Raw genomic sequence first — 25,667 nt, forward strand, 5'->3', positions numbered from 1 at the left:
GCCCAGACTGATCTTTGAAATAAAATAAAGAAGCGTGGCAAACTAACTGAAACATAGGTAGAAATAATATATTTGGGTTTCAGAAAGAAAAAAAAAATAACTTGGCACTGCTTGAAAGGCACCCATTTCATAACAACACATGTGCAAAGAATTACAATAATTGCAGTGCACACATCGGTAACAGACAGAGGGAACAATGAATATTAAAAACACATTCCAAGAGCCGGCCCCGTGGCTTGGCAGCAGCACACAGCGTGGAGACCTGTGCGAGAGTCAAAGGAAAGTTCTCGGCTTCCAGAGCTGTCAGGGCTTGGCAGGAGGAGGACTGAGGAGGGAGGAAGGTGGCAGTAACTGTCCCCATCACAGTGCCTCCTGTCTCTCCCTGGCAGAGTCCTAGGATGCCTTCAGGAGGGTTTCAGAGAGGAAGGCTGCCTTTAGCCCTTTGAGGCTCCAGTTCAGAACTGAATTTGAGCCAGGTTAAGAAGGAGGAGGGCTGGGGATATAAAAACAAACAGTAAAGAACAAACAGACAGAAGGTAATGCTGAGAACACCCAGACAGTGCCCTGGACAAGCATTCCAATCTTCTCTCCCGCAAGGCTCGCCTGCAGCATGCTCTAGCACAAGGGACTTCACTGCGGTGGAGACGTGAACTGGGAGTCTTTATCTTCCGTGGACTCTATGCATTGACCTGCCTTCTTCCGTTCAGTATTGGCTATGCGGTGGCATGAAAGTCTGTAGGCGGGTGAGTCTCCTTGTCGTGTGTCCCAGAGGCTTTAACGTCTTGTTAACCAAACACCTAAGGTACACAAGGACCTTTTCATGATCAATCTCTTCCACTGTCAGCAAAGACAAAGGCCCTTCTCTTAAGTTCAGCTCTGGTTTTGAAGGTTCAGATTTTGCCTCTCCTGTCGGCAAGCAATTGGCTCCTAAATCCTTGCAACTTTGGCAATGGGAGAGGCAAAGGGTGAGACTCTTGAACCAGAGTTTCGTTCAGATGCTGGGCGTTGCGGCCTAAGGATTCCTAAGCCGTGGGCCACGAATGTCTAAGGGGTTAGAGAGGTAGAATTCAGGGTGATCCCTAAACTTGGATGGGAACAACAACAACAAAAAGCATGTTTATTTTTGCTAATCTCTGAAATTTAACATTCCTTTAATTACAAAGGTAGAAACAAACCACAATATTATTAACAATACTTAAGACTTTGTTACCAGTAAAATGCATGGATATTTTCACGTCATTTCACTGTTTCAGATATTTCCAATTTTATTATTTATATTATATAATATAGCATATTATTTATGCTCATCTCTACTTGGAATTATGGTTGTTATTAGACTTGCCACAAGATCTTGTTATTTTATGCGTTAGGGAAGAAGCATGTAGCATAAAATACTTTGATAACTATATTTCAAGTGTTGGTTTCCCCTGATATATTAAGTATTATGTTTTATTCTGTTTTTAAAAGACTACTCTGCGAAGGGGGCCATAGACCACCTGCCGGAGGGTTGCATGGCCGGAGGGTTCCATGGCACCCACGACATTCCCTGAACTCAGGAAGGATCCAGTCTCTAACGCAGTCCTGGGGAGCTGGCCCCCCCACACAGTGAATTCCACACCACTCCAGACTCTACACACTGGGGAGAGAAGGGAAAGGCAAACATATGTCTCCAGACACAACACTGAGGATTTAGCAAAGGAGCGTCTTACTTGTCCACCCGTTAGACGTGTTCCACAAATGTCAGCATTTGCAAGACAAAAATTTGCATTTTCTCTTCAATGATTTGTGGCAAAGCTCCACCATGATTTTGTTAAAAAGAAAAGAAAACCCTCAAACAACTTCTTCAGATGCTGGCCTAGAGTGTTTGCCATCAAGTCACAGTTGATAACGTAGAGAAAGGCTGATGAGGAGCTAACTATATTTTCCAGTTTCTACTCCAAGGATGGAAGGACAGAGAACAGCTATAACAGTGGTGGTGAGAGAATCAGATAATACAAGACAATACAGTGGTGATATTTCTTAAATCAATGTGTCAGCCAAGAGAACTGACACCCATAGATTTCACAGTGTCAACTTAGAAAGTCTTTTTATTTCCACTTGTTTTCATGCTAAAGGAGAACGATGTTCAAGTTGGAAGTAATGATTCATTTGATCTATCAAAATCTGAAATCCTGTTGAACTCTTGTACCAATGCAGAGTCTAGCACTAGAAGGGGTCCTGGGAGAGGATTATTCACAATTTTCAAAAATCTGAACCTCAACATCTGGCTTACAAAGGACAAAAATATTTTCCTGAAAGAAAATGTGTAAAATATTAGCAATATTTATAGACACTTTTTTTTTAAACTCAGGGAGAAACAGAGTTTTACTACAATTCTTAATATAGTCATAAAAAAAGTCTGGAGATATAGAGATGGATTAGATAGACAGAGCGACAGATAGATAATGTAGTAAGTTCTAGATCTATTATATATCAGACACCATATTAGTTTTTAAAATACACTTATCTATCTCATTTAATCATTTCAGCATTTCTATGAAATATTATTAACCCAAGTTCTTCAGATTGGGGCAAACTTAGAGAATGAAATAACCTCACTGAGGTCAGAGAGTTAGTCAGTGGCATTTAAACTCAGGTTTGTCTGACCCCCAAAGCCACTATTCCATTATTTCAAGTGGTTTCAATTAATTTTTTAAAAATTGCTGTGACTGAATCCTTAAAACCCAAGAAGTTGTTATAGGAGTTGAAGGATCAAATTTCAAGTTAGGAACATAAATGGCAATGTGATAACAGGTTACATATTGATAAAAGAAACTTGATGGTATCAAACAAAATTGTTTCTCATATGCAGAAAGTCAAATGGACCTGTCCACCTATTTTAATCATTAACTTAAGTAAATATAAAAGCAGTCATGTGGAAATAAGAGCTCCTTGATGACTTCACTTGCCAACAAAGTAGTTCCCTGTACCTATTGTCGGATTGGGAAACTGTCATCTCTGTTTCCTGTTTATAGGAAATAGGAGAATTTGCCTGGTGCATGAGACCAAATGTCATTCTGTTCAAAATATGCTTCTGTGACCATTGCCATCTTTTACCTACTGTGTCTGCAAAGCACCGAGCATTAGAGCTAAGGCCATGGTCACAGCTATCAGAAATTAGGAAGAAAGTGACACAATCTGAAGGTCATGCCCGCATCTCCATCAGGGAGGTACTGCTCTCTACCGTCCATATACCTCCTCCCATTTCAAGTAAAGCCACAATGAGAGAGTGAATGTATTTTAGTCCTCCTTCAAATAATTTCTCTCCATCCAATCACTGAAAGATATTGTAGTCGATGAGCTACAGACATTAAATGCCACTACGAGGTGATCCCCAAGGTGTTGTCAAGCTGTAACTTTCTCTGATTTTAGGAAGTTAACAATTGCTAAGCTAGAAAAGCCTGCAAGGGTGTCTTCAGAAGGTCTTGTAGCCCTCAGAACATAAAGGGTCCTTGACTTGAGTTCGGTGATGTGAGATGACCCCTCAGCTCTCTCATGCTGCAGGAGGTATTCGGTCAGAATGAATAACTGGGACAAGTTACAGGATTTCAAAGACTAAATAAATAACCCATGATCAGAAAATTCAATTTGTTCGTGAGGTGGAGAAAGGCATCCTGCCATTAAGCAGTCAGATAGAAAACATGCAAACCACAGTTGTGTGGAAGAGAAAAGAACATGAAAAGCTCTGGCCCAGAAGCTTAGGCAAGTGCAAGAACCATACTCAGCAAAGTCAACAATGCCTATTGTAAATGTGGGAAGTGGGAGCCACAGCACTGACTGAAATTCCAAACTGTGAAATAACCAGAGACATTGCTTGCAGGCCAATCCCTCCAACGGGGAACACTGGGAAATCATCGAGATTCACTCATGATATGGGTTTGGAAAGAGGATTCTGCTCAAGCAAACATGCTCTCTGGGACAGAGCAGCGATGCGGCAAATTCCAGTGATAGGCCAAGATGGCAGAAGGCACATTTTGACAGGGCCACCTTTCTCTGTTTGGCAAAAAAGATCAGATCTCCTTTGGGAATAGAAGAAAAAGCTCATGATAGGGCACACATTACTTTTTGCTGCAGGGGATCTCGGAGAACTGCTGTGAGTGGGGTGGTAGCAAAAATTATATTTGCTTTAGAAATACCTGTATATCCAAACCCAGGTATTACCTAGTGAAAAATCTGGCTGCTTTTTACCATCCTGTGATCCTGGTACACCCTCTGTTCCTCATCAAAGAAACCCTGGTATGTAAAATCAGACCCTGTAGTGCTGATATTGTTTTGGCATCTGTTACAATATTAGGGTAGTGTTATCAGGACAACTGCTAGCCCGTTTGGCATTTTCATGCACATTTGAAAAAAAACTTCCCTTTGCCACGTGGATGCAGCCCTAAGCCAGAGCATACACTTTGGTAAACAGAATGTGGGCTGGATTCCAGTCCCACTCTCACTCTCAGCTGGATGCCCCTGTGCAATTCCAGGTGCAACATTCTCTCGTCTCCAGACAGTGGGTCCTGCTAGGGAATAGGTTCCGTTATACATCAGTGAGTTCAGCAGGTGCTATATGTGCCTCACCATATTCTCTGTCACTTGAGATCTCCTGTAAAGTTGGTGAGTGTTCAGCTTTCTGTATAAGCTAAAATTTCTTACCTCAAGCTCCTGTTTTTCTCTGCCTGAGGGCTTTTTCTATCTCCTGGAGCATGCTGGACAGGACAGGGATTAATGCCCAGGAGTAGTCTTCAATTAAAGAGGGTGGAAGGGAGGTGGTGGGTACATTCCCAGGCTCCGTACCGCAGGTAGTCTGCAGTGTGTCTCATGGGGTCCCCAGCAAGATGGAGCCCTTGTTGCCCAGGCTGGCCGTCTGCTAATAACATACTATTGGTTGACTTTCTTCCCTTCCTTGTTTCATTTCCTCACTCTCTCTCCATGTTTCCTGGGATCACCTCCAAATCTTTGCACCCAAATCCTTGTCTCTGAGTCTGCTTTTGGTGAAACCCAAATTAAGACCCTGGGCTTCCTTTTTATAATTGTAACTCTTGGCTCGATGCCTCTCTAATGTTTGGAGCTTTAAAGCTAATTTGACCAGCATGTGAAATGCTTTATGGATAAGAGTGTTCTTTCTCAAATCAGATAACATTAAGAAAGGAACAAACCACACCATTAGAGAGAAGAAGCAAATGGTTACCCAGAGAACTTACAACGAGAAAAGATTTCCATAATTGTCTTAAAGAAAATGTACTTAAAGGAAAAGCAATCCCATGTCCTCGTGGTCAGCAGAGGAGAGGGAGAAGGGGAGAAAATTTTGACTGTGCTCATTAATATCTATGTTTTATAGCATGGGGTTCAGGTTTAGTGAGACTGTCTTATTCTATGGTGAATGTTTAAATTTAAAAAAATTTATTACAGTAAAAGACACATTCCCATTAATCCTCCTCAAAATATTCTCCCTCACTTTGAACACACTTATCCCATCATTCTTGCCACTTTCTGAAGCAGTTCTGGAAGTCCTCTTTTGTTGAGTGTCTACTTCATCCTCCATCATGACTGCTCTGTGTCACACATTGCTTCTGCTATGGCAGTTTCTGTCAAATAAAAACATTATGGTGTGCCCTCATCCACCTTATTCACTGGATCTGGCACCATGAGACTTCTGGATCTTCCCCAAAGTCAAAATGACCATGAAAGGAAAATGTTTTGAATCAATTCAGAACACCGAGGCAGCCACTATAATGCAACTAAAGACACTCACAAAAGAGGACTTCCAGAACTGCTTCAGAAAGTGGCAAGAACGATGGGATAAGTGTGTTCGAAGTGAGGGGGAGTATTTTGAGGGGGGTTAATGGCAATGTGTCTTTTACTGTAATAAATTTTTTAAAATTTAAACATTCACCATATTTTTTGATCATATCTCATAGTTGTGAGCTTAGGACTGAATGAATAAAAGGAAGAGTCCAATCCTTTGACCTCATTGCAGAAGGTTGCTGGAGGCTACCTAGAACGAAAAGCAAATGGGTGTGGAAAAGACGCCATATGGAGCAGGTGCTGCTCATCTATCCATTAAGTTTTTACAGTCCCCAAATCTGGGGACTCAATTCAAGCATTATGGAGCCTTTCCTATACTGATATATTGGTATATGCTGGGGATTGCTACATTGGGGACCAAAACAGAACTGGACACAAACTCTGTCCATAAGGATCTTGCATTCTAGTAGAGGTCATAGACATGCCAAGACATTTGGCAAAGGCCAAAATAACTGTCCGCAAAATTAACTGAAAATTACTGCCTAGTAGACCCTAAGAATCTTATGGGAAGGACTGCATTTTCTACATCTTTATGTGGCCTACAGGGCAGTACCTTGAATACAGTCATAGGTGGATGGTGTTTGAATAACCCAAAGAAGAATCTCATTCTATAACAAAATTTCATGAAAGAACAGAGAAGGTAGAAACCCATTCTGGCTGGGGAATATGGGAAGGCTTGGAGCTGGTTGACAGTTCCAAAGTAAAATATGCCCAAGTCAAATGGACTCGGTTGAATTTTCCTTTGCTTGTCAGCAGATATCTGGGCTCAAGCTGGGACATATATCCATCATTATTCCTTAGTTTCTGTTGGATGCGTATTCAACTTTGCCTTTTTAATGTTTTTTAAATGGTTTGCTGTTTAAACAGCCAAAGTCAGAGGCAATTCTTCTCTTGACATCAACGGAAGGATATTATTTTACTGCTTTTACTGCAGCTGAGGGACCATTGTTAGTTTATCCTTCAATGTTGCTCAGAGATATACTTACAGACACCAGGATCCATTTGTAGATGGGAAAATGCTTGCTATTTAGGAAAGTTAAGACTTCCAAAGAGAAAACCAAAGGCTTCCCAGTAGATTTGTGTTTTCACTTGTGATCCTTTTTTTTAATTTTTATTTCCTTTTATTATTTTATTATTTTTTTACTTGTGATCCTTCTTTCTCCAAGACAATAGCCACCTAACTCCTTCACACTCTCTCACTCTTCCTCTTCCAGGAGTCAAAACGGTGCCCTCAGTGGGTGCTCCATGTATGACAGGGGGACAGCACGAGTTTATGTGGACCTTCACTTAGGGAAACCCTCTGCCAGGTAGAGGTCCCCGCTGACCACGCAGGTTCAGCACTCGCCAGGTACATTGACTACCTTTTCATTAATTGATGAACAACATGACCTTGTCATTTCTGTGGTTCAACAAATAGTGGAATAGCAGCAATTTTACATGACTCTAACTAATAGTTTTGTAGAACAACTAACCCATTAATTAAAAAATAAATAAGTCGTGAGGTTTTTCTCTTCTGATTTCAATTCTGGCATTGAAATCTGTTCACGTAGCAGGGATGTGCTGCATGAGAATTCTTGCTAAAGCTGATGTGATCACCACAGGAAGAGTACATTTGAATCTCAAGCCTTCAACAGAGATGGGCAGGGAACGTCAGAGAACATACCTGTTCTTAGATCAATCTAATGGTCATGCCTCCCTGGAGGACTCCTGGTGGTGCTGCCAGAAAGCTGATCTGGGTTCCTGTCCCTCTAGGATCAGCCAACATCTCTGTCTCCTGCTCTCTTACTTCTAGACGTGGAGAAATCCTTTTATTTTGGTGTCTACCGAGTCTTCTCCAAAACTACTTTGCTTCTACCCACAACTCCCTTCCCTTTACTTCTTCGGTGAATTTACCTATCCATGTTCTAAAAGATTAGGGTTTTGGAAAGCAAATGCTAGAAAGCCTTGGAGACTTTCTGCTTTCCGGCTATAAAATGAACTTCCCCTGGGGCAAGGTAAAGCAGAACCTACTTAAATGGGGGAAGGGTAGTGGGACGAAAAAGTGGAGGAAAAAAGTTATTAATAATCACAAAATATTTAGCCACAAGGAAAATTTATGGTAGAGTAGTCAGGGTTAGAAATGTACAAGAATTTCATTTCCTTAATAATTTTGTCCAGGTCAGACTTTAATTCTCTTGTTGCCTTAGAGTGCTTTCAGACCAAAAGAAGGTCCTGGGATCATTTGCCTCCAGGCCTTCTGCCTCAGGGGAAGTCACTTAGCACAGCCCACACTCATGAAAGACTGCAAGGCTGGTACGGGTTTGTGAGTTGGATTTGAGATGGCTCTTACCTTGTCTGAACTGGTTCATGACAAATAATCCTAATAAAAGCACAGGAATCATTTCCAGACATTCAGAATCAGAGCAGGACAGGTCAAAGGAACTTCCTTTCTGAGCCCTCAGGCATGGCTCCCTCTTTGCATTTCTTTTGACTTGTAGAGCCATTCAGAATTTTTGTTTCAAGACTGCGTTGGGCTCTGTGACGCCCCTTCAGATGTGGGTGGCGCTGGTTTCTGTTTAGACGTATTTTTTTTTTTTTTACTTGACTTTCTGTTTGCCCAGTTACCCAGGTGATTGATTCAGCTATTTTAAAAGCCATTTTCAGAAGCCTTACCTTTTCTATGCACCATTGACAGCAAATATTTCAAGCCTGAGTCAGAGAGCCACTGTTTTTGTGGAGGTCGCCATGACGCAGACTTGTCTTCATTGGTGTTCTCTCCTGCGTGAGAATCTGCCAAGGAATCTCTCAAGGGGTGAGCTGGAGAACAAGAGACACATTTAGAAGTGGGAGTTTCAGCCAGACCTTCTGACAGTCTACACAAAGGTGCTCTTGGGGTCTTATAGAGAAGACACTGAGCAACAGAAACTAAAAGCCTCACTGATGTACACTACTTGAATTTTTCTGTTAAACAGTGTTGTTTTTTGACAACTTTGAAAAATAGACACAAGGTCCACACAAGACGACATATGTGTCAGTGAGAAAAGTCTTGTGCCACATAAGAAATGAGATATAGTAAAAAATGGACTAATCCTGTGGGGTTAGGAAATAATAACATGTTTATGAATAAATCTTCATTTGGGGATGAGAGTCAGAATACCAAGACAAAAATAAAATAAAATAAAATAATAATAAAACAAAAAAAACTGTGGCTTACTGAGTTGGGACATGTTCTTTCCTTAGTTCCTCAGAGTATAAGAGGAGGTGAGGAGATTCCTGGCTCTTTGTGAGGAAAAAGCTTCAGAGGGAAAGAAAGGGGGCAAGCCTAGGCTTGTTGGGGCTGAGCTGTGAGCAGATGAAAAACTAAAACAACAGTTGCAATGATGAAATGCTTCTAAATGGCCTCTGAAGGACTTGGAATGCTGCCTCGTATGCACTATCTGGCCATTTCATCTCTGTGTGAAAGAAGAACCCAACATGAATTTTCGTTTTCCCCTCTGTGTAAAAGGTGGTAGAAATTGAATGTGCCATTTGCCTCATGAGTATGGAACTGAAAGATGTTGAAAGACCAGAGGAAAAGCTTTTTTTTTTTTTTTTTTTTTTTTTTGGCCATTTATTCAATACCACAATTATACAGTTGTTAACCTTGAGGTCATAGATTTAGCAAGCTTTTCCACTTTCAGAGAAAAATAGTTACTTGGGGGGAATTTAACCTTATGTTTATTTTATCAAGAGCTCTTAAGCAAATAATTTTTCATGGCCCTAGAAGTTTTGGGTCCAATTTCAAATCCCAAGCTCAATCACTGACCAAAGATGGCACGGGCATCTTTGTTCTCCTCACAGGCTACTTCAGATAGGATGTAATTCTTAGCACTGCGTCACAGCAGAAGGGTTTAAACAGGGGCTCCTCTCTGGGCTTGGGAAAGGATGATGAGGCCAGAGACCCACAACCCAGAGCAGAGGACACAGATCGCTGCTTCAATCCTTGCCCCTCTCCTCTCACAGTAGAATTTAAACGGTCTGATAGATACTGAAAATTTCCTGGGGATGATCTCCTTCAGATACTAATGGAACATTAAGAGAATGAAGTTGCTTATTATGAAAACTCTATGAAGAAAAGAAATAAATAACTATGAAAGGGATGTTTTTGTAAGTGATGTAAAACTAGATAATCTTTTTTTTTGGGGGGGGGTACCTCTTGTGCAAAAGTGACAACCAGGAAAATGAATCGAAGTTTCGGCTGAACTAAGTGTGTGCCTCAGACACGGCCACTGACGGGTGTCTACCTCTCTTGTTCATGGCTAGCCCCCTTCTCGCATCTTTCACCTGCAGTCCTGGTACCCTAGGTGACAGTACTGCAGAATGGGGAGAGCTGGAATTTTGTAACCTGGGCATATAACCACAATACATGCTTCATCACTAAGTAATTTCATTTCCTTGGACAAATTGTTGACCTTGCCTGAACCTCAATTATCTTATCAGTGAAATGGGGATACTAGTACTTTCCCTATACCAAAGGTTGCCTTGAGAGTCAACTACAAGAACACAAAGGGAAGACCTTTGGCAACTGAAGAGTGCTGTACACAAGTGTGAGTTCTGCAAAAATCAAGCTGTAAGTTTGGCATTCTGTAGAACATTGCTTCCTGCACAGAAGATTCGAGTCCCCATAAAATGTGGCGAGATAAGTGATGACACTTTTAAGACTTGTTGCAAGTATCTTTGGATATCTGCTTTACAAGAGGTCTTCTTATGAGCATAGATACTCATTAGCTTTCTCAAGGAGGCACCATGTTGCCCTCCATTCTGCCATTTTTCCTCATAAGAATTTCTAGACCCTCTTCTTCTTTTTTTTTTTTTAATTTGCTGATTTTTTTAGAAGTTGAGGTATAATTGACATATAACATTATACCAGTTTCAGGTGTACAACAGAATGATTTAATATATGTATATATTGCAAAATGATCACCACAGTAAGTCTAGTTATCATCTATCACCACAGATACATAATTTTTTTCTTGTGATGGGAACTTTTAAGACCTGCTCTCTTGCAACTTTCAAATATACAATGATTATTATTATTAACTACAGACCCTCTTTTTCATGTTTCATCTGGTGCACATCTCCCATGAAGGACAGTGAGAGTTTTACTTACCAGCTCCCCTTAATCTTCCCAACAATTGAGATTTAATAATTACTTTCATCAAAGGTATGTTGTCAGGACCATGCAGGAAAAAGTGCTTGTTTTCCATTGAGAACTGTCAAGTTTTCATAAATCCTAAGCCCTCTGTTCTTCAGATTTCAGACTCTGTAGATCAATTTCATTAAAACAAAGAGGCCGAAGGAAAAACACCACATCGCCCTGGAACCATTTTGTATTATACTGAACTAATCCAAAGGCAATGAGATGTGTTTCTCCCTTCACCCTGCGGCACCATTTCAGATTTATGTACCTTTGCCCTTGGGCCCAATTTGGGGCAGGGTTCGGGGGAGGGAGTGGATGCCAGAGGAAACATACATTTTATTTTATATTCACACAAATCTCTTCTTCAACTTTTATTACAGGCCTGTGAGCTCCCTAGGCAGGAGGAAATTTTGAATGAACTCAGCTTTTAGTGGCCAGGAGTGGAGACATAAAAAGAGCTATTCAGCCTCTCTGGTTACAGAGATAAGTACAAAGGGTAACTGGCATTAAGTCTGTAGTAATAGCAGCTCTAAGTACTGACCATGATTTGAATCTCTCGATAACTGATTCTGGGGAGGCTGGAATATTTATCCAGCCATTAGGAGAGGCTGTTTCTTGCTGATAAGATGCCTACAACTGATGGGGTCCACCTGAAGATGCGGCTGAGGCTGGGCGGGATTTACAGCCATTTGCAGCAAGAGCAAAATGTGTTCTCCTTAAAAACAACATGAGGCATTCGTCAGCAAAATTATCCATCTGTCCCCCGGGGCCAGCCTATGGAATCTTCACAAAACGGAGCTGATGAACACCCTGCCATGTAAGGTGACTGGCTACTACACTCGGACTTGGCCAGCAAATTACGATTTCTCTGATTTGGAGGCCCAGGAAGTATGGGGTGGGATAAATGAGATGGAAGAGTTATCAATCTATGGATCTCGTTTTTCAGAAAAATCTCTGAATTATACGGTGCCAGATATGGGATTATCCATGGCTTAAAAAATGAACTCACCCATTTTATACAACTCCAGGGCGTTATTTTGGTTCAGTACTACAGTGGGAGAAGTTGCAGTACAGGCGCTGTTGAAGTGAAAAACAAACAGCAATAAAGCAGCCGCCTGCATTTTATTTTCTGCCTCTGTGACGTTTTGCAGCCATGTGGAACCTCAGTCAGGACCAGCTTTTACATTTTAAAAAATTGCTTATCTCACGCTTAAAATATATGACTTCAGTGGCTTTTGAAATTAAATATGCTTTCCCAGATTGATTCTATTATTAAAAGTAAAATCTAGGATGAGAGGCAGAAACGCTGACCATATATGGTGGTTGAGTGGCCCCTTCAGCAAACAGTTGGGCCATATCCCTTAATGTCTTAAATAGAACGTCCTTCCTACCTCTCCTTAATTGATTTTTCAAAAGCATATAGATTTGCTCTTAGCAACAGAAAATTTCCCTATTTCTTGGCTCAAACTATCTGCTGCCCAGTATGTGCCTAAAACTTGCTTAGGAGAAATGATATTTATGGAGAATTGGCTGGAAGGTATGTAGTTATTTTATTCCACTTGACATCCTAGATTTTTATCTCTGAATCAAACCAGATCATCAGAGATATGGCTATTTACATCTTACTAGATTTCCCCTGCCTGTGAAGAATCATTCTGAGAATTGTGGATTGGGGTTAGAGCTTTGGCCGGCTTCGAAGAATCCTTTAACAAACAGCCCTCTTTAATTTGCTGCTATAAGGCTGGTGGTGGTAAAAGGCATCTATTGTCTCCTACCCCTCATCTCTGTCCACCCAAAACTCTGGTGAAGGAGAATGCAGTCCTCCCAGGTGGGCAAAGTGAGTGTGTGTGTGTGTGTGTGTGTGTGTGTGTGTGTAAGTGTACGCCCTGAACATCTAATCAGTTCTCCTTGCATGAACATGTGTGGCTTATCTGGCTCTCTTTTCAGCTTTGGGCATGAAGACTCACAGCCACCCCATGGCCCACCTTTGGTAGTAACTGCCTGTGAAGGTCGCTGGTGTCTTCTTCATCTCATTTCATCTTGCTCTTCTCATGGGCACTATAGCATGACTGGTAGGAGCATAGAATCTGGAGCCACACACCCTGGGTTAGAATTCCACTGTGGCTTAACTGAATATTAGGCTATTAGGAATAATAGTAAGAATAATCCTTCTCCTCGACTATTGTGAATGTTACTCAAAGAGTCTCTTACATCTTCAAAACGTTGCAGGGATTCATGACAAAAGTACTCCGAGTTCAAACACCAATTCTTGTTGCTGCAACACTGTCTTGGCAGCATGGAAACAAAGGACCATGGAATGGGATGGAACCTGCCTCTGACAGGTTGCTGCTGCCGGGAAAGCCAAACACCCTCCTCAGAGGCCGCACTCCCAGTCCCTACAGGGTGGCTGTGCCCGAGAGGCAGCAGCAGCTCCATAAGGCTTGGGCTTTGCTTCACAAGCAGCAGAAACCAAAGAGCAAAGTGATTCTTCTTTTCCAGGTGCCTTGCTCCTGACCTGTTCCGCGTCTTCTAGGACAGAAATGGCAGACACTAGAGTCTCAGTTTGGGGCTTGTTTGAGAGCATAACCCTTACATTGGTGCTAAAATATTAAGCACCAGTGTGCTCCCCAAATCATTAGCAGAGAGTCCACAAGTAATTAATTCAGCCCTAGGCTATTTGGGGCCTGTTGTTTTTATTTCCCACACACAGCACACACTTTTCAGTAATGAACTCTCCCTGTACAAGATGAGAGACACACACCATGTCCCCAGAAGGCTTGGAATGCCTCATTTCTGCCAGAAACTCTGGCCCTGGGGGCTCCAAACTCTCCGTCGGGGAGCAGAGAGGCAAAAAGGACAATCACATCGCTGTCTAGCTTTACTGACTGGCTGGATGAGAAAACTCTATTTCTTAGATTACTGATTAGAAACCATTTGGAGGGTTTAATAAATCTATAAAAATGAATCTAAAGTCAAATGGCACACTTATTACCTTTTCCATAACTACTTTAAATTGCTAATTTATTATCAATATTATCTTTAATTTTTACACTAGCTCTAGCATGCCTATCGTTTCTGAGTCACTGGTGGGGAAGCCAAGTCTCAGGAGAAGTTAAGTGGGTTTCCAGAGGTCTCCTGAGAAGTGAGTGGGGATAGATTTTGAAGGTGGTCTCAGCTGCCTGGTTTGGTATTGAAACTTCCAAGGTCCTGGTCTTCTAACCTTCATAGTCCCCTGAGAAACAGATGAAGTGGGGATGAATAGCAATTCCCTTTACATAGGGTTACCCAAATATTTTTAGCAGAAGGGAGAAGCAGATTTCCAGTTTAGACAAGGTATCAGCTAGATTGATAAATTATGTAGCCTGCAGTAGGTTGGTAAGTTGCAAGATTTTGTGATCAGGGCGGTGTGTGTGTGTGTGTGTGTGTGTGTGTGTGTGTGTATGTGTATGTGTGTGTGTGGGTGCGCGCGTGTGTGTGTGTGGTTGTAATATCAGAATTTTGCTGATTTCCCTTTGGAATATAAATATCGTACAGTTGAAATACAAGGTATTATTTGAAACTTGTTTGTCTGTACTAGACTCATGAAGTCAGCTACTAGTTATTTCCTGCCTGGCCTTGACAAAGGCTGAATTGATATTTTAGTTCAATGCTCTGAATCATGGCGAGGGCCTGTAGTGATTGTGTTTCAGAAATCATCTTCAAATCTACAAAACAGTAAGTTAGTGTGGCATGAGCTTGGCTGTTTGATCTTTAAATCCAGAAGAATACTGGAAAAAAAAAAAAAGGAATGATGGGTGAGAACGGAGAGAGAAAATAATTCTACATTACTATAATGTATTGATAAATCCACTTGAGGATGAATGTATTGTGGCTAAAAGCTGAGCAATGGCTAATGTAGTGTGGCAGAACCATTTAACAAGTTTGTGGATGATTTTTTCTTTGGTGGTTATCAGGTATCAGGACTTTTTCTGTTATGACAGGAAACCTAACCCAAACAAATTTAAGTCAAGAGGTCACATGACATCTATGGAGTTGGGTGTGGAGTCAGTTCTTGCTATTACTCTTGTGGATTGAGAGGGGAGGAAAGTGTATAGTCAAAAAAGAATGGAAAACTGATAAAGGAATGACGGCCAATGGATTCCAGAGGACCAAATATAGCATAGTCATTAATGGTAGCGATAAAGGAAAAAATACATTACTACAAAAATTTAAAATAGCATTAAAAATGAAATAACACCCCAATGAATGATTATTCTGTGTTAGAGACATCCATATATCTTTTTGTATCATATGTATGCTTCAGAGAAAATATATTAGCTAAAAACTATGACATTTAATTGTGGTGGAAGACCTAAAGAGTTTCTCGAAGTTGTTACTAACTGAGTACAGAGGGCTATAACATTGAAAGCACAGTGATGTACTTCTTTACTCATTCTTACCTTTCTTGTTGTGAGCCAGGGTATTTGTAGTAAGAAAAATAACAGGAGCTGGATTAGGGATTTCCTTCCCACTTCAGCCTTTCAAGGGCATTATGGGAGTTGCACAAGTGAGCTACCAGTCCCATGATTCCTGTCTTACCTGGATGTGTGTGAGAGCCATGGAAAAGTAAGTAGTAAGATCAACTTGAGTGTGGTTGATGAACTCTGAACAGTGAGGCAGAAGTTGAATACTTGCAAACCAAGGGGGAAGCAGCTTTCTGGACTTAACATTGTGACCAGAAGGTAGCCAGTTGATCATGGATTAACATAGGATTTTTGCAGCCTTGGGGCATTTGCATGTGCTCCTTCCTCTGCCTGGAATACATTTCCTGCACTTTTTTCCACGTTTGGTAGGTGCTCATCCTTCAGACCTCAGCTCTTCAGAGAGAGCTTTCCTAATCCCCTCACTCTGCCCCATTTACTTAACATTCTGTTTATTTCCCTTACAGAACCTTTCTCAATTTGAAATCCCTGGGTTTATTTCTGGTCTATTGCCTGTGTCTTCCCATTAGAATTATGCTCCTCATAGACGAGGGCCTCGTCTGTATTACTCACTTCTGAACCTCAGCATCTAGAACAGTGCCTGGCATACATAGAGGATCAATAAATGTTTGAGACACATAAAGAACAAAATGTGTAGGAAATAAAACAACGCACTTTGCCAAATAAAGACAACAATATGAAACATCACCACTTCTGGCAGGGCTTCTGAACTTTTTGTGTACAGTGGACCCTTCTGGCAGTCTGATAAACCTATGAACCCCTTCTAAGGATATTTTGATATGCACCAAAAACACATAGGGTTTTCAATTGAAATCAATTATTTAGGAGCATAGTTATAAAAATATTAAAAAATTTATAGAATAGTAATATATGTGCTTTTTAAAATTAATGTAGAGAATGACAAGATTTACTGATGGATCTAATAACTAACATAATTTTAAAGTAATTATGAGCTTAAACAATATTTCAAGGTATTTGCAGCACCTACAACGTGATGTGAAAATGTGTTTTCTAACATATTGGTAACAAAGTCACAGGTATGCTAATATTACTGTAGTTTGTTATCTACTAGCCTAATTGAAAGAAATACTAAATTTCATTAGAGATTAATGAAAAATGTAGATGTAATTCTTTTCCCCCATCTACATTTATGGACTCCCTGAATTCTATCTACAGACCTCTTATGGTGACTGTGAACAAAAAGGTGCAAACTTGCAGTTATAAAATAAATTCTGTGGATGTAGTGTACAGTGTGGTGGTTATCATTTATAACACTGTATCGTATTTGAAAGTTACTAAGAGAGTAGATCTTAAAAGTTCTCATCACAAGAAAATAGCAGCTTTCTGTAACTATGTATGGTGAGGGATGTTAACTAGACTTATTGTGGTGATCGTTTCACAATATATACAAATGTTAATAATTATGTTGTACACCTGAAAGTAATATAATGTTGTATATCAATTATATCTCAGTTTAAAAAAAAAAAAGAAGAAGAACTCCCAGGCTAAAGGCTTTAGCAGTCCATAAATGTGGCAAGATTGAGAATTAATATTGGAGCAATCAACAATTATACCTAAATCTTATCTTTAATTTCCTGTTTGTGAGGATATTTTATCTCTATCTCTATCTATCTATCTATCTATCTATCTATCTATCTATCTATCTATCTATCTATCTGGTAATCATTAGAAAAATGTATCTAGTTCATCCACGGCAGTAGTTTAGTTCCTACTTAAACAAAATTTTGTTGCCCTCAAAGAGTACTGAGTTAAAGGACCTCTTAAGTACTGCTAAGGACTGCTAAGGAAAAATAATCTGCCCATGTGACCCCACAGTATTGTTGCCAGTATGCTTGTTCTGTGCTTGGAGGAATGAGAGAACAAAAATTTATAGAACATTACTCCTACAGGGATAAACAGTTTAACTTAGGTGGGTCAAGACCCTTAATATGTCCAGGGAGGAGTTTAGGATATCAGACAGTTCTCTTCTGTAATACGCTCACGTATCTTCCTTTTGTGTGGGAAAAGAATCCTTTTATCATGTTATTCCTTTTCCAGTAAATAATAAAATATAAATCCCAGTGGCTGTGATGAAATGAACTTACCTCCCTGACATTATGTATTATGATAATTTCTTTATTTCTGTCTCTGTAGATGATTCTAAATTTCATAGGGAAGAGATTCACTCACTTACTGCTAGTTTGGAAAGATGTAAAGGGGTAAGCATCACAGATTTTGTTCTTGTTTCTTGCTCTTGATTAGAAAAACATCATCCAATATAGGAAAGGACCAAAAGAGAAACAAGAACTCAGAAGGCATGCAGAAAACCACCTGTGATTGTCCTCAAACTGGAAGATGAGGCTATGTGAGTGCATCCATTTCGATAGGATCTTAAGGAGATATTTAAGAATTTACTTTCTGCTATGACTCCAGGACAAACTGTGATCCTCATGCAAACTTTTTCTTGATTCTTCAAGTGTCATTTAGAATTTATCAAGATGGTCATAACTTTAAAAATTGTCAAATATTGTGAAGCATAGTCATTTTTAATGTGAGGTTCTCAGTTTTCAGATGTTTTCAACAATATCTATTCCAGCAAGGGTAGGATTTTCTAATTCAGTTGAACATGTGCCTCAGTCAGTATATAGCAGGTTTTGTCACAGTGACAATCTCCAAATCTCTGTATCTTACACCAAGAAAAGTTTATCCCATACATTTTTCTTGTCGTCCAATATAGGGGTTCCTGCTCATCATAGTCACTTGGGGCTAAAGCTGATTGAGTCTTCATCTTGACACACGCTTCCATGATTGTTATGATAGGGGAAAGGAATATGGCAGTCATACACTGGCTCATAGCACCGTCCGTCTCTTCTTTTCACATCCTATTGTGTAAAGAATAGCACTGGGCACACCAAACTTCAAAGGGTAGTAGGGGGAAGTGCAAGTTTACCGTGTGTCTGGGAAGAAGAGAGCTGGAAATACATGTGAAAGTCCTATGACTACCACAATCCATCTTCTGGTCACCATATATTTTGTTCACTTCCTGTGCCCCAGCAAGACAACCCCAAAGTCCCATTCATTGAGCGCATCAAGCTCAGAGCTCATGATCTCTGAGGGATATTCAGTATTCTCTCTATCAGGTCTGGATGTGGCTCTTCTTAAGTCAGAGATCTGTGAATTCAAAAATGTGTTATATTCCCTCTATGCACCCTTTGTATAAACTTCAATCAATATTAGCATTCAGAAAGGAACGTATGGGATACACATAGGAATTCTAAAGTCTCTCTTCTCTGGAGAGTGAGGGATGTTCCTTCATTAGACCTGCTTCTGCCCTTGTTTCTCCCTTTGAGATGCTCTCTCTTCCCCATTATCTCCTTGGTTACATCTGAAGTGAGCATCAGCAACTATGCCTTCCTCGGGCAATAGCAGCTCCTCAGCCTTCCTCTCCTCCTCCGTTCCCTCCTCCTTCATCCAGTTGTCTGTCATCCAGCTTTCTATTTTCCTACACACATGTTCTTTAGGTTCTGACTGATCTTCCTCTTAAGTAAGTTTTCTTTTTGTATTCGTTGGTTACTTTGGACTCAGATCCAGTACTCTAAGCAGGCAAAAATACTTAGTTTCTCCCTGCTGGGTCAGTGGTGAAGAAGCCAGCAGCCTGCAAGTATCCTAATAATTCACCTGGAGGAAGCCTCACAGCTCCCTAGTCACTCCCCTTAGTCACTCCCCCTAGTTCAGGCTTAGGAAAGCCACAGGCAACCTTACTCAGTCGGCTCCCCTATGCCTTAGGAGAAAGGAAGGAGCGCACATTCATAGGGGACAACAATTTTTTGTCCTCTCTGGGGTCCAGATGTGTTTCTGAGCCAAGCTCCCTCCAGAATCTACTATTCTGTGGTAAGCAGGAGAGTGTCTCTGATTCTCTTCAATCATTCATGCTGCCTGCAGGCAAAAATTCTCTCCACCAAGATGCCCACAAAGCCTGAGGCTCTCTCGCCCAGGGACTACAGCAGCCTTTTCCTTAAGCAGAAGGATGAAGGAATGAAGGTGGTATAGCTTTCCATCAATCCCTAAATAATCTTGATGTATTTCAGGTAATAACCAGAAACAGCAAAATATCATTTCTGGGACGGTTGTGTTTGTGGTGATGAAAAATTGACAAAGTTTCATGAACATTAAAAAATTTAATATGAAACAGTATCTCAGTCTTAGGTTATCTTGTTCTGAAAACATTTTATACCTTTTTTTTTTTTTTCGTCTTGAATTAGGCAACAATATCAGTTCTGGGCTTGATGACATCTCTTTAGCATATTATTAATTGTGAAAAGATAATTCAGCTGGTTGTTGCTGAAAATACAGAAATCAGGTAGATGTCAAATGTTATTTTAGTCATGATTGAATGGTAAGACTGAAGCTTTTTTTTTTCCCTTTTAACTTTTTTATTTTTATTATTTTTTTTAATTTATTGGGGTGACAATTGTTAGTAAAATTACATAGATTTCAGGTGTGCAATTCTGTATCACATCATCTATAAATTACATTGTGTGTTCACCACCCAGAGTCAGTTCTCCTTCCATCACCATACATAAGACTGAAGCTTTTATACTCACAGTATTCGAGGTTATTGAACGCTTAAGCCCTATAATGGGTGAACTGTCTTTTAACTCAGATATCAATAAAATATTTTCCAATTTAAAAATGAACTGAAACATCAGTAGTTGAAAACAGTAGAGAATTTTTCAATGTAGTTCAGTTTATGATGTATGCAAGCAGAATGACAGGTCATTAAATACTAACAACTTCAAAAGTTACCATGGAAAAATTATAGGAGGAATTTATAAATTCAGATGAATACAGATGGGTTTAGGAGAAGGGAAGAAGCAATTGGATTTAGTAAACAATCTGATCTTTAAATTATTTTGAAACAGTTTTCAAATATATACAGTACCTTGGCTCCTCAAAAAAATAGTTTCTAGTTAGAAACTTCTGGAGGGAAGCTTGTACCTTTTTTTTTTAAATATTAATTTTGATTTGTAAATAGTAGAATCTAGTTTTAAATGATTAATAAGTTCAAGTCCTCAAAAGTTTTCTTTACAATTGTAACATTCTATAAAAATCTTGGTTAGCTCGTGAATAAAGTTTATAAACACATTTTTAAAAAATCATAGATAGTTGTTGTGTTGTGAACAAGGCAGGCTTTAATTATTGCAAAACCTAAGTCCGTCTTACAACCACTGCAGAATATCTCTGGGGGAACTGGAAAGGACCCAGAATCATGGGACTGAGGCACAGTTCTCCAGGCATCTTAAGTACTTGCTCTGCTGTCTACACCTTTAGTTAACCTAATATTTGAATGTGCAAGAGGCATCCTTTTGTGAGACTTCAGTGTCAGATCTATAGGAACTGAGTCTAGGTCAGCAAGTGCTACAGCGGAAGAGTATCAGTTTCTTTCCTTTGTGTCTCTTGTGAGTCGAGAAATGTGTAACAAAGCAGTTCAAGAACCTCTAATACTGCCAGTATAAAAGCTTCAATCTTACTATTCAATCATGATTAAAATAACATTTGACATCCTCCTGATTTCTGTATTTTCAACAACAACCAGCTGAATACAGTGTCCATTAGTCATTTTTCTAATCAATTTGCTAACATATGCAGATGAAGTAGAAATGTCTGAAAGAAATTGTGTCACCATATATTTTCTCATAGTAATTGTAATAAAAACAAAGTTTTTGGTACTAAAACACCAATACATACAGACATTAAATAATTAAAGTAGTGCTAGCTTGCTAAGTTTCTCCAAAAGAGAAATACCAAACGAGGTATTTCCATATTTTTTCACTGTGTAGTCATCTGTCATTGATGTATTAATTGACCTGGCAACACCGCTTTTGATTCTTTGTACTCTTAAGTTTAGGGACACAGGCTGACTCGGTAGGCTCACTCCCTTTTATTCCCTGATTCTAGCAAGAACAGAAAGGAATGGAGTAACTGCATTTATATCAAACATTCCCTGAGCACGTGTTATGTGCTTGACCTCATACTTGTTACTTTGGGTGAGAGAAGGATAAATCATGGTCCTTGTGATAAATCATGGAGCTTGCAGCCTAGTGAAGGAATCAATACCTAAAAGGATACCTGGAAAGATAGGGCCTGTTCATTTGTACTTTTGATAAGCTCCAGAGTTGAATGTGGTCCATGCCAAAATTTAGTATTCTTGACTTCAGGATGAGTTTATAAACTCCGCAAAGTTTTACCTTATCAATACTTTTTCTGGTGTGGCCACTGGTTTTGAGATCATTTCTTTGGTTAGATGCTCAAGAGTTCTTTCGTTCCCTCTCCGTAGAACAAAATAAACACTTTTAGCTTTAAAGTGACTTGATATAATCACTCCCTTTTGTAAGCTTCTAATTCCTCAGTGTGTACAATGAAAAATTTGAGGATTTTTACTAAGACAAGAATGCTTGAAGCATTGATTTCTTTTGGTTTTATTCAGTTAGTTCTTAAGAGACAAAGGAGATATTGCACTATATTGAGTGGGAAGCTCAACCAGTAAGGAGTTTATTCTTACAACTTTGGGCCTCATGATTACCTCAGAAATCCTAAAGAATACACCATGGCTTCAACTACTCAGGCAATGTGTGCTGAGAAAAATTTCTATAGATATTTCCTCTTGACTGAATTATCCAAATATAACAAAAGGAGTACAAATTCCGCTTTTCACTCGTAGCCATAGATGGGCACTGTTGTAAATACTGACGTATTCAGCGCTATCTTGCCCTAGCGCCCAGGGCTTAGATGAATGGTTCTCAACCCTGACTTAAATCAGCGTCTGGGGCACATAGAGGGACAAGACATCAGCATTTGATTGTAATGTGCAGCCACCCACATGAGGTACTATTTTGTGAGTGCCATTGAGTATAATCACAGTATGAAGTCAGGCAATGCTCTCGACTTTCTGCATCGTCTTTGTGATAGCATTTCAATGGCCTATTCTCTCAGAGTTACTTTCTTTAGCAGAAGTCGTTATCTCCTTGACTCTGTAGGCTGAGAAGGATAACCCTCCACGTCTTGAGATGTAGTGAACCTATAAACTGGCCCTCAGGTGCTGTGAAGCAGGAGCTCCCAGCACTGTTGACTGTTGGGTCAACAGAACCTTTTGCCCACATTTTATGACTAGTTTTGAAATAAGAGGGCTTTCCCTTTCGGCCAAAATAATGATCAAGATTTCATCATTCATCAACTTTTATTATGGGTTTAATTATGACTTATGAAAATGGTATGTTGGGATCTTAATCCCCAGTACCTTAGAATGTGACCTTATTTGGAGATTGGATCTTTAGAGAGAGAATCCAATTAAAATGAGGTACAAAATGTACCCCAGAAACAGAATAATAAAGTTTGTTTGGCATGTGCACGTAGGTTCAGGGGAGCAGTGAGAAAATGCTGTAGAGTTAGGTTAGTGTCACATTGATAAGGGCCTTGAACATCAGTCAGAGGATTTTGGCACAAACTGGCATTTAGCAGGTCACAGGGAGACGATGGTTCTTAAGTAAGGGGGTTACACACCGGAAATGTGTTTGAAGAGGTGCCTCTACCAGCATGTTCTGGGATGGTTTTTTTTGGGGAAATACTGGAAGCAGAGACTTAGGTGAGAAGCGATTGCAATAGCCCAGGCAAGTGGGGGTGGGGTGATGAAAGTGTGGATGGAAAGGATGAGGTAGGTTTAAGGGCATTATTACCACAAAGGAAGAGAGACACGCAGGAACTTCAGGCATGTGGCAGACTGATATGGAAATGTTTGTAGGCATGTGGGATTTTCTTGTCTGTTACATCTGTGTACCTGGGCATAAAGCTGCCCTGCACGGGCTCTGCAGTTAGAAATAGAATCAGGATTCTGACCCACCAGAATCTCAAAGGGAAACACCCAAATGGTACTTGTAACCAGGGACATTCAGGATATATGACAAAGCACGTGGCACTGTGTGACACCAGTCAAGCAGCTACGCTTAGCACATCTGTATCATGCAGACATGTGAGCAAGAGCATCCAGAATCTTTCAGTTCTACCCAAAGGCCTGTGCTACATTGACCAACTACATCGTGTAGTCAAGAATGGCCAGACACATGCCTGAAGTATAACCTAAGTTATTTCCCTTCTGTACAAAACAACCATTTGTTAGTTTTCACACTTCAATCATCTGTTTAGGGTCTCCTTCCCCAGCCAAAATAAACCCCTGGCAAAGCAGGCAATTCCCTTTGGAAGTACCGAAAATCCTAGGTCTCACGGATGACTGAGTATTCCTTATCCACAGGGTATGACGGCTGCCTAATCTGCTTAGGCAGCTCAGCACTCACAGGTAAGCGAGATGTAACAGTGCCAACTGCATGGATTACAGTGTTCAACATCAGGTCACTGTTTCACTTAAAATTCTTTGTGAATATGGACAAGTCTGCAGCCACAAAAGCAGTGCAATCCTCCGCCCTGAGCTCTGCAGGTGGAGCCAGCTCTGCAACTGCCTGGCTCCCTCCTGCAGGCATGAGACATCCCTCACGGGGGCTTCTTAGTCCTGTCCTGAGGACAAAGTAGCTTTCCGCCTGTTGATAGGGAAGTCCAAGTGTGGGAGGCCTGTATTTTGGGTGCTGGGGGCTACGAGCTGCTGTTCCGTGTATTTACCATCACTGGGGGAGGGCAGCAGCTCCCTTCAGTTACCCCGTAAGGCAGTCTGCAATCCGAGTGGTTTACAGAGCTGAATTCTGCATCTGAACAGTAACTTCCCAGCAAATGCCTGAAAACAGGACCTTCGCCTATTCCTGCTGCCACTTTCATAACCTAAAACATACATAGCTGAAGCATTTGTAAGTAAAAGCTCTGTGCATAAAGGATTAAGGATTTAATGATCACAAAGAAGATGATGTCCACTCTCTCCTGTTTCTCAGAGGCCCAATGGAAGGCAGTGCCAAAGCAGAGTTCCGTAAATGAAAATGTGAATGCAGTGAGCCAGGCATATACATTTTCCCTTGTAGCCAACAACAGATTGTATCTCTGGTACCCTTGGGAGTTGTGAAATCCATCATGTACTGTTTCTTGATGGATGGAGAGGATGAGAAGCAGAGAGAACTATTGGAGGTGGGGGAGGGAGAGAAAGAGAGAAGTGTGAGGGGGGAGGAATCAGACACTCAGAGGAAAACAGAAGTAACGGACAGAGAAAGATTCCTTCTGGCTTCCCAGTTTTTGGTTCCAGCAATTTGTAAATCTGTGGTTTTGTTTTTTTTAATTTTAAAAAAATTTTTATCCCTGCCCTTGGAATCCAAAAGATACTCTTATATCATTATAGTAATGCCCCCCTTTTTTGTTTCAGCAAGTGCAAGTAGGTTGAAGTTGTTTACTGTCCAAGGGTCCTAATGAATTATAGGTGTTTTATTTATGATGGATCAAGCTAATTTTCACTAAATACAATTATATCCGTTTTTTTCCAATTCTCAGAAAAATATAAGTTAATAAATGATCTCCTTGATTTCATGTTTTTCTTTCATAAATTATTTCTCAGATCATTGGCACTTTTGATGTCTTGCCTGTGAAGACTACCCTGTTTCCCCGAAAATAAGACCTAGCAGACAATCAGCTCTAATGCATCTTTTGGAGCAGAAATTAATATAAGACCCAGTCTTATTTTGCTATAATATAAAACCAGGTGTAATATAATATAATACCAGGTATAATAATAATATAATATAATATAGTATAGTATAGTATAATATAGTATAATATAATATAATAATATAATACTGGGTCTTATATTAATTTTGCTCCAAAAGACACATTAGAGACGATTGTCTGGCTAAGTCTTATTTTCGGGGAAACACGGTAGCAGATGACAAAATGAACGAGCCGAGAAATATTAATAGGAAACCTAAGAAATAGTCTCTTGTGTTAAGCATACAACTTGTTTTCCTAGACAGATGGTAGTAATAATTTTGTATTGTGTGTATGTATTTACACACATGTATATTTATATGTACACATAAAATGTATATCCATAATATAGTCATCTTTTCTGCTAGTAAAACAGATCCTAGTTTATATGTTAGAATTAAACAGACCAATAGGGGTTTTGGCACTGGAACTAGTTTGGGGACCACTGCCTTAGATTAACCTAAATTTCCCGTTTTCTGCATTCCTACTGCTCCCAGGCTCTGCAGAGC

The 25,667-nt window shown here is 40.1% G+C and overlaps 1 long non-coding RNA gene across 1 annotated transcript in view; it reads right to left on the reverse strand.

Annotated features, from left to right (window-relative positions):
- Positions 1–208: 208 nt before the first annotated feature.
- LOC117012397 (uncharacterized) overlaps positions 209–25,667 on the reverse strand; it is a 31,319-nt gene continuing 5,860 nt past the window's right edge. The window contains exons 2-3 of the long non-coding RNA XR_004421164.1: positions 8,485–8,628; positions 209–1,044 (exon numbers count right to left, since the gene is read on the reverse strand). This is a non-coding gene — a long non-coding RNA (uncharacterized LOC117012397). The remainder of the gene's footprint in view (positions 1,045–8,484; positions 8,629–25,667) is intronic.

This window comes from Rhinolophus ferrumequinum, chromosome 20, assembly GCF_004115265.2.
Source record: "Rhinolophus ferrumequinum isolate MPI-CBG mRhiFer1 chromosome 20, mRhiFer1_v1.p, whole genome shotgun sequence".
Taxonomy (NCBI): Eukaryota; Metazoa; Chordata; class Mammalia; order Chiroptera; family Rhinolophidae; genus Rhinolophus; species Rhinolophus ferrumequinum.